This window comes from Lynx rufus, unplaced genomic scaffold, assembly GCF_022079265.1.
Source record: "Lynx rufus isolate CCGP_SWC_20201006 ecotype Redwood Valley unplaced genomic scaffold, mLynRuf1.p SCAF_9, whole genome shotgun sequence".
Lineage (NCBI taxonomy): Eukaryota > Metazoa > Chordata > Mammalia > Carnivora > Felidae > Lynx > Lynx rufus.
This window is the reverse complement of record NW_025814897.1, coordinates 61,266,258-61,275,398: the sequence shown is the minus strand read 5'-3', so window position 1 is coordinate 61,275,398 and position 9,141 is coordinate 61,266,258. Positions and strand designations below refer to the sequence as shown.

Here is a 9,141-nt window from a genome sequence, read left to right as displayed (position 1 = left end):
TAAGAAGATAAATTGAGTGATAATTAGCATGCACATTGCAATAACCCTCTGAGTGAAATTAAGAAATAGCTCCAAGATGAAAGTAACATTGGCAGACAAATAGGTAGTTGAAGGACATATTCTAAAATATTGATGCATGAATATTTCCAAAACCTGAAAAATTTTATACCACCAAAATCTTCTTTTTTATCAAATCTGTACATAAATTTTACTGCTGGCATGTCCACATGCATTCAAGAATTTGATTACATCTTTTACAAGGCCCCACAATCTTCTCTCACCTTCAGTGAGAAACAGTAGTATATAATCTATTGAAAAAATGGAAATTACATAAAGGCACCAATGAGTGTGAGTTTAAGAGACTATAATAAAGGCTGAAGTAATGTCTGAATGACCTTTACATAATCCCAATTTGGGACACCCTGAGAGATGTACAAGTTGAAGGTTAGCCTAGAAGAATTTATTAATTTTTTAATACATTTGGGTCATTCTTTATTTACAAATATTTTCACGACTCGGTCCTGAATTTGCTTTGTCCTGATTCCATAAATGACTGGATTTAAACAAGGGGAAACAACCACATACAGATTGGCCAGAAGGATGTGGATGTAGCAAGGAATATTTCTACCAAATCAGTGAGTCATAAAAGAGAAAAATGCTGGTGTGTAAAATGCTAAAATGACACAGACATGGGAGCCACATGTGCTGAGTGCTTTGAGTCTGGCATCCCTGGAAGGAAGGTGGAAAACAGCTCGTAGGATCTGAACATAGGAGAGGGCAATAAGGATCAAGTCAGAAATCAGGGCAGCAATGGTATATAAGCCATAGATGATGTTGACCCTTATGTTAGCACAGGAAAGATGCATGATTCCCATGTGTTCACAGTAGGTGTGAGGAATAATGTAGTATCCACAAAAGGGCAACCATTTGAGAAGAAGGCAGAAAGGGATGACAAGAAGGACTGGCCTCCCCACTACAACAGAGGCCATGATGGCTACCACTCTGTTGGTGAGAATAGTGGTATATGTCAGTGGATAACAGATGGCAACAAAGCAGTCAGTTGCCATGCCAGCAGTACAACGGATTCCATGCCAGTGTAGGTATGGATAAAGAACATTTGGATGAAGCAGCCTTCAAATTTTATCTCCCTGAAGTTGAACCAGAAGATAGCGTCTTGGGAATGGTAGAAGTGGAGAGGCCTAGATCAATAAAGGAGAGAAGAGCCAAAAATTAGAACATGGGTTGATGAAGACTCTGCTCAGTCTTGATCACAACCAGGATTGTGACATTTCCCACAAGTGCTATCAGATAAACAACAAAGAAAGGGAAAGCAATCCAGATATGGAAAGCTTCCAGACCAGGTATACCCAGCAGAAGGAAGGCAGAGGGATTTGAAGCAGTGTCATTGACAGAGGACATCCTGCTGAGAACTGTTGGAAAATATTCTATGCTCTTCTTCAGTATTTCTGGGGAGACATAAGGCAATATATGGTGTTTGGATATCACTATATATAGTAGCATACCAATTAGACACTTAAATCATAATGGAAAGTCATTTGAAGACAATCAACTATTAAATTCAAATTATTGACTATCCCACTTAATATTCCATGGGAACTGTGGAAGTTAGAAACAGTCTTTTCTGGTGGTAGTGTGGTGTAGTGATCCATGATCATCTTTAGCTCATTCTTTTGTGAAATCCTCATCTATATTCACTAGTATCAGCTGAAAATGCTGCCAGTAAGCAAAACTTGTATTACATTTTCAAGTTACTTTGATTAGTTGAGTGGAAACATAAGAGAAAACTACAATATGTTGTGAAAAACTACAATATGTTGAGGAATTGGAATGGGAAGAAACTTTGGATATGAGGATCAAGAATGTCTACATATAAAGCTTATTTACCTGTCATAGTCCCTTCTTTGTTAAGTGTTACTTTTCCCTTTATTTGCGTTAATGAGACTGTGTTTGTATGTATATATATCTTTTAATAAAATGGTGCTTTTATGCTATGGTTGGTGAATTTATTATTAGTATTTTTCTACTTTTACAGTAAAAAAATTCACCACATAAACAACTCAAAGAAAAGATAATTTTAAAACAAGTAAAAACTAGTAATTAAATTTAGCATCCATATATGATACTTTAAAAAAGAAACTTTAAGCAAATTAGGCAAAAACTAAAAGTGGTTCAATTTAGTGACAGGAATATATGAAAAATCTGCAGCTAATATCATACTGAATGGTGAAACACAGAAAGATTTGTTTCTAAGATTGGGAATAAGACAAACATATCGACTGGCATCAATTATATTAATATTTTACTGGAGGTTCCAACAAGGTCAATATATCAAGAAAAAATAAATAAAAAGACAGTAAGATTTGAATGAAAGAAGTCAACTTTCCCATTCATAAGTCACATGAACACTTAGATAAAAATCAAAGAATTTAAAACCATTTAGCTTATCAATTAATCAGGTATAGAATCAATACTTTTCTGTATACTGTTAGCAAACAATGAGAAATTAAAATTTAAGTTAAAATTCTGTGAAAATTCATACTACCACTTACAGTGGCATCAAAAGCATGGAGTAGTTAGCCATAAGCACTTAAAATTATAAAACATGACAGTAATTAAAAAGACCTACAAAAGTTTTAAAAGTGGTTTGAAAGACTGAAATATGTTAAGATGTCAGTTCTTCCTAAGTTGCTTAATAAAACAACTTCAATCAATAACCAAGAAATTTAAGCTCATTCTAAAATAATTATACGAATACCCTAAATTCATTGGAAAAAGAATAACAAAACATCGGAACTTAAAATAAAAGACTTCAAACTTTAAACAGTATAGTAAGTCATTATGATAACAGACAGATAGGGAGTGCTTAATAGAAAGAACAGAATAGACATATTTTACATCCTCAGTCAAATGTTCTAAAGTGACCAATGTAGTAATTCAGTGAAGATAGCACAGTTTCTTATACCAATAATTCTGGTGCAACTGAATATATATTTTTTATATATATACATGTGTGTGTACACACATACACACACAGACACACACACACACACACACACACACATATATATAGAACCTTGATTCCAACTTCACAACAAAATCAAATATTAATTACATTTCTAAAATAGAACTAAGTATTAAAAACAAAACAAAACTCCAATTTTAACATGTGTGAAATCAAAGGAAGAAGAGTATCTTTGCAACCCAGTAGGAAGTAATATTTTTTTAGAACACAAAAGCAATAACCATAAGAAAATAGCCTTGTTACATGTTATTAAATTTTGAAATTTACTGTTAAGTGGACTTAGAGGACAAAGACTGGGAGAAAGCATTCACAATCCCTTACTTCTGTAAGAGAATTTGTGTTAGGAACATATGACAATGCTTATAACTAACAAAATAAGAAAACAAGCAATGGGAAAAGGAGAGACCTACACTGACACTTAGCAGAGAAAAATATACAAATGACACTGAATGTCTCAAAATTATTAGGCTTCAGGAATTGTACATTAAAACTAACATGACATCTTGTTACATACCTACTAGAATGGCCAAAATTAAAAAGCACAACACCAAATTTTGGCAAGGATGTGGAGCAACAGATTCTCCTAATTACCTATGACTGAACTCCTAAGAGCTTACTCAAGATGAGGAAAGCATAAGTCCACACAAAGACTTGTATAAGAATGTTTGTAGCGGCTTTATCCACAACTGCCCTCTGTGGAAACAACACAAATACTCATCAACAGTGGATAGACAAATCAATTTTGGAATGTTTACCCAATGAAATTCTACTCAGCAATAAAAATGGATTGACTATATGTGCAACAACATAGATGACTCTATATCATTATATTGAGCTATCGACTGCTACACTAAAGAGTACTAATTACATAATTTCATTTATATGAAGATCCAGAGCATACAAAGAAAATGGGTGGGTACCTGGTTGGCTCAGTCGATAGAGCCTGCAACTCTTGATCTCTGGGTTGTGAGTTTGAGCCCCATGTTGGGTGTAGAGATTACTTAAAAATAAAATCTTAAAAAAAAATGGGTACTGAAAATATCCATTCACTGGTTGCCTGGGGATTGAAATGGGTCACAGACAGACTGGGAAGGAACAAAGAGGATTTTTTGAGGTGATAGAAAAATATTATATCTTTATAAAGGTGTGGGATATATAGGTATATCCTTTTTCAAAACTGTACAGATAAGATTTGTATATTTAAACACATGCAAATTTTACTTTAAAAAATCAAATCCAAGCCTGGAGAGAATAGAATGTTTACAGTTGTTGACATTGTATGATGAGAGCATTATGCATTTGTGTTCATCTGTAGATGTTTGAAATGCTCCATAATTAAATGGTTTGATACATAAAACTAGTGAAAATAAGTGCCATCTTTTTATGAAGTATGGTATCATCTGCTTTAATAGAATATTCTGTTTTGGAGCTTATTTTATTTTATTTTATTTTTTTAAGTTTATTTATTTTGAGAGAGAGAGAGAGAGGGAGAGAGTGAGAGGGAGGGAGGGACAGAGAGAAGGAGAGACAGAATCTCAAGCGGCCCTGCGTCATCAGTGCAGAGACCTATGTGGGGCTCAAACTCACAAACTGTGAGATCATGACATGAGCAGAGATCAAGATTCGGACACTTAACCAACTCAGCCTCCAGGGTGCCCCTGGAGCTTATTTTAAATACAGAATTATTTACCTCAATTAATACAGAGCTAAAAATCTTAAAATCCAACTAAAATATTTCACAGCCCTATTCAGGGAGCATAAAATTAAATAAATAACCTATCTTAAGGTTATGATTTTGGGGGCGCCTGGGTGGCGCAGTCGGTTAAGCGTCCGACTTCAGCCGGGTCACGATCTCGCGGTCCGTGAGTTCGAGCCCCGTGTCAGGCTCTGGGCTGATGGCTCGGAGCCTGGAGCCTGTTTCCGATTCTGTGTCTCCCTCTCTCTCTGCCCCTCCCCCGTTCATGCTCTGTCTCTCTCTGTCCCAAAAATAAATAAACGTTGAAAAAAAAAATTTTTAAAAAAAGGTTATGTTTTTGTTTGGAATAGAACTTAACATTTATTCCTGATATTTTCGTTTTTATTCATACTCATACATAAGCTTTTAAGTCAAATGCTAACCATGGTATATTCTTTATGATTATTTGCAACAAGTTCACTGATGATCAAAATTACTCTGAATAATGACATCCGATGGGAAGTATACAACCACACAGCATGCTAGCAGTATATCCGAAGATGTGCCTTAACTATTCCCTCTGAGCTTTCTTAAATGTATCATTTGTTTTGCTAGTAGTATGGTATTTTTGTGCCCTACTAAAATTGTTCAAACATCTTCCTGAACACACTCAATCAAATTTCATATTACTCTATTGTTAAAATTCAAACTTATTTTAGGAAGCCAGAGCCTTCATCAACTGGGAATGTACCAATTGAGATGGCCTTTGGGATGTATATTTTTCTCTACTTCAGATATGTACATAGCTATTGTTCTGCTTTATTTGACTGACTTTATGCCAGCAAAAGTCAATCAAAGAAAATAATACTTACCAAACACTGTACTTGGTGCTTTATAAATATTCTCATTCAGGGGCGCCTGGGTGGCGCGGTCGGTTAGGCGTCCGACTTCAGCCAGGTCACGATCTCGCGGTCCGTGAGTTCGAGCCCCGCGTCGGGCTCTGGACTGATGGCTCAGAGCCTGGAGCCTGTTTCCGATTCTGTGTCTGCCTCTCTCTCTGCCCCTCCCCCGTTCATGCTCTGTCTCTCTCTGTCCCAAAAATAAATAAAAAACGTTGAAAAAAAATTAAATAAATATTCTCATTCAAATTTCAAAACAACTCTCTGAGGTAGATGCTGTTATAGCAGATTTAAAGTCAAATTTAGTATAAATTTGTATAAAGTATAAAACCAAGTATAAAGCTAAGGTTAAGAGAGTCTAAGGCATTTGTCTTAGATAACTCATAAACATAAGTTGTATGATTAGAAATTGAGTATGTGTCTCTCTCCCTGTTACTAAATTCACCTTGAGCAATAGTGTTTTTGCTAAGGTAAATATAGATGTATTTATAGAGGTAAATTTATAAGTTAAAAGAAAATAAATCTTCTATTTAAAACTGTACAGTTATTTAAAGCCTATAGATCCATGAAAGTTACTTTATATAGTAAAGTATGGAAATTACTTTATATAGTAAAATATTCATTTTTTTCTTCCTGTCTTATTTTCTGTAGTGTTTAACAGTCAGACAATAAAATAAAAAAGATAATGTGTGTTCTTCAAGAATAAGAAGAAAGAGGTTGACAATTTAGACCATTAATCATCTGATCTAAACTTGGTGGGGGTCCAGGGTGGTCCCAGGGCCAGGAAGAGCTAAGACTGGAAGGAAAGAAAAGCCTGAGGATTTCAGTGGACCTTGGCAACTAGAGCAATGAAAATATGCTGACTTTTTGGGGGAGGGGAAGTGTTATACAAAGCAAAGGCAAGTGAATTTCAGGGAGCTATTTTTGGCTAGGAAAAGGTGTTGGAATTAAAACATGGCAAATACGACCTGCCATTCTCTAAGACTGTATCTCAACTCTATTTGTTGTTGTGCTGATGATACCTGGTAATCATGCTGATGATCTGGTAATAAGTACATCCATTTGAAACTGGAAATTTCAGTGGTTTAAAGTTTAATTAAAGAGAATCATAAATGTGAAAGTCAGACTTTTGAGGCTACTTGGTGAAAGCTTCTTTTCTGTTAACATCCAGAGAGAAAGTCAGTCCTCTCCTTTGTATCTATGGTTTTGCAACCATTTCCATCGTTCTGGGCTCTGATCACTCACCCAGGCTAACATTTGCAGCGAAGTCCACCATACCATAGAGTGCCTGGGTGCTTGCTTTCTGTGGGGCAGCTGAAAATAAAGGGCCCTTTCATCTGTGATATATCTGTAAATGGTACTACCTGGCACAACTTCCCAAAACTCTCCTCAGTGTCTACTGTGCTGAACTGCCCTGCCTATCTCAACTTTTTCATGGGAGACCTTCCACAAGTATAAAAATATAACCTGGGCTACCTTCCCAAGGACAATGTTCTGCCTCCTCTTGCAGAACCAGGCTGGCCTTCCTGCCCAAGATCCCCTACCAGTAAAATTATACATTATATGGTTATTTTGTATAATTAATGAACCAATATTAACTAAAGTTCATATTTTATTAAAGTTCATATGTTACTCAGATTCCCTTAGTTGTACTCGGATACCAAATTACAGTTACTAGTGATACCTAGTTAGTTCTGTTAGGTTCTCTTGACTGTGACAGTTACTACTCAGGCTTTTCTTAATTTTGATGACTTTACAGTTTTTAGAAGTACTAGTTAGGTTTTTGTAAAATATCCCCTAATTGAGATTAGTATGATTATCTCCTCCATGATTAGACTAAAGTTATATTATTGGAGAAGATCGATGAGGTATACTATTACTTATGTCAAAACATATCAAGGGTATATACTATCAACATAGTTTATCACTATTGATATTAAGCTTCATCACCTGGCTGAGGATGTGTTTGTCAGGATTCTCTCTCTCTCCCCCCATTTCCAAGTTTACTCTTTGGCAGTAAGTTGCAATGTGTATCCCACAAATTAAACAGTGAGTAGTTACGCTCTACCTCCTTTAGAATGGAGCATCCTCATAATATTGTTTGGGAATATTTTGCATGAGAGTTAATCTAGTCCCTTAGTTGTTTATGTATTCAATCATTTATTTTTATCAGTATGGGCTCTAATATTTATTTTATTCTTTAGACCGTAATCCAATACTACTTTGTTTTTTCACACTGACCAGCTTTGGCTATTAGGAACTCTTTCAGTTGACTCCTGTGTCCCTTTGGCTTAACCTCACAATTGTGTGGGTTTTTTTTTTGGGGGGGGGAGGGTCACTTCCTTACTTTTGGGACCATAAATTGCTACAGGTGTATCCTATATATCACCTGCCCCAATCTTAGACTGTGATATTTCTCCAAGGATTACTGATTCCTTTAATTGGATAATGTTACTGGAAACAAAGTTTTGATGCTGGGTGTGCTTTGCTACTGGCCTGTCGTTGGTTTAAGACCCTCTCAGCTGGCAGAGCAAGGAAATTTATATGTATATCCTAGCCTGTGTGTATGTACACACAGATATAAATATCCATCATCTATTTATCTATCATCTTTCTGTCATCTGTTGTCTATCTAATACTAAACATAGTAATGGCTAACTCTAATCTGTCACCACGAGAATTATTCTAGTATCCCTTCATGTTTCTCTGTAAACTGCCGTTCCAAAACTGAGAAACCTGGTCCCCACTATATGCCCTACACTTACATAATTGTTCAGTAACACTATGCATATGTAGCTGTATTAGAATTGTTAACCTATAACCCTATGGGGAAAAATTATCCACTAGAATACAATGCTGTATGTATAGGTCTTTTGCTTTTAGTCTCACAGACTCCACTCATTTCCCGAGTTAGTTAGGTTAAAACATTTTCCCCATCCATTTTAGTGATGTTTTCCCCTACACTTTTAACACACGGTGTTTCTCATATTTTCGTATTTCATCATGGATTCCCCTGAACTCCTTGTTGATTTTTTAAAATTTGCATACATTAAGATCATCTTTTGTGTTCTAAAATTCTAAGAGTTTTGCCAAATGCATATCATAACCCACCTTTATAGTATCGTATAGAACCTAAAACCTTCCATGTGCTTCACATATTCAACATCTCCCCACTCTTGCTCCCCCTGGGATGCATGGATATGTTTGTGGTCTCGATAGCTTTGCTTTTTCATAATATAATTTCACTAGAGTCACCCAATATAAAGCCCTTTCAGATTCACTTCATTTACTTCAGAATATGCATTTAAGATTCATTTGTGGTTTTTTCATGGTTTGGTATCTTATTAATGCTGAATATATCCATTGTAGGAGGTACTACAGTTTGGATATTCATTTACCTATTGAAAGGCATCTTGGTTACTTCTAATTCTTTATGAATAAAGTTGCTGTAAGTATCCATGTGCAGGTTTATGTGTGGACATAGTTTTCAAACCCATTGGGTAAATTCTTTGGAATGTAATTGT

The 9,141-nt window shown here is 35.6% G+C and overlaps 1 pseudogene; it reads right to left on the bottom strand.

Moving 5' to 3' along the window:
* Positions 1–485: 485 nt before the first annotated feature.
* Positions 486–1,425, bottom strand: LOC124505507 (olfactory receptor 52E4-like; annotated as a pseudogene).
* Positions 1,426–9,141: the final 7,716 nt, after the last annotated feature.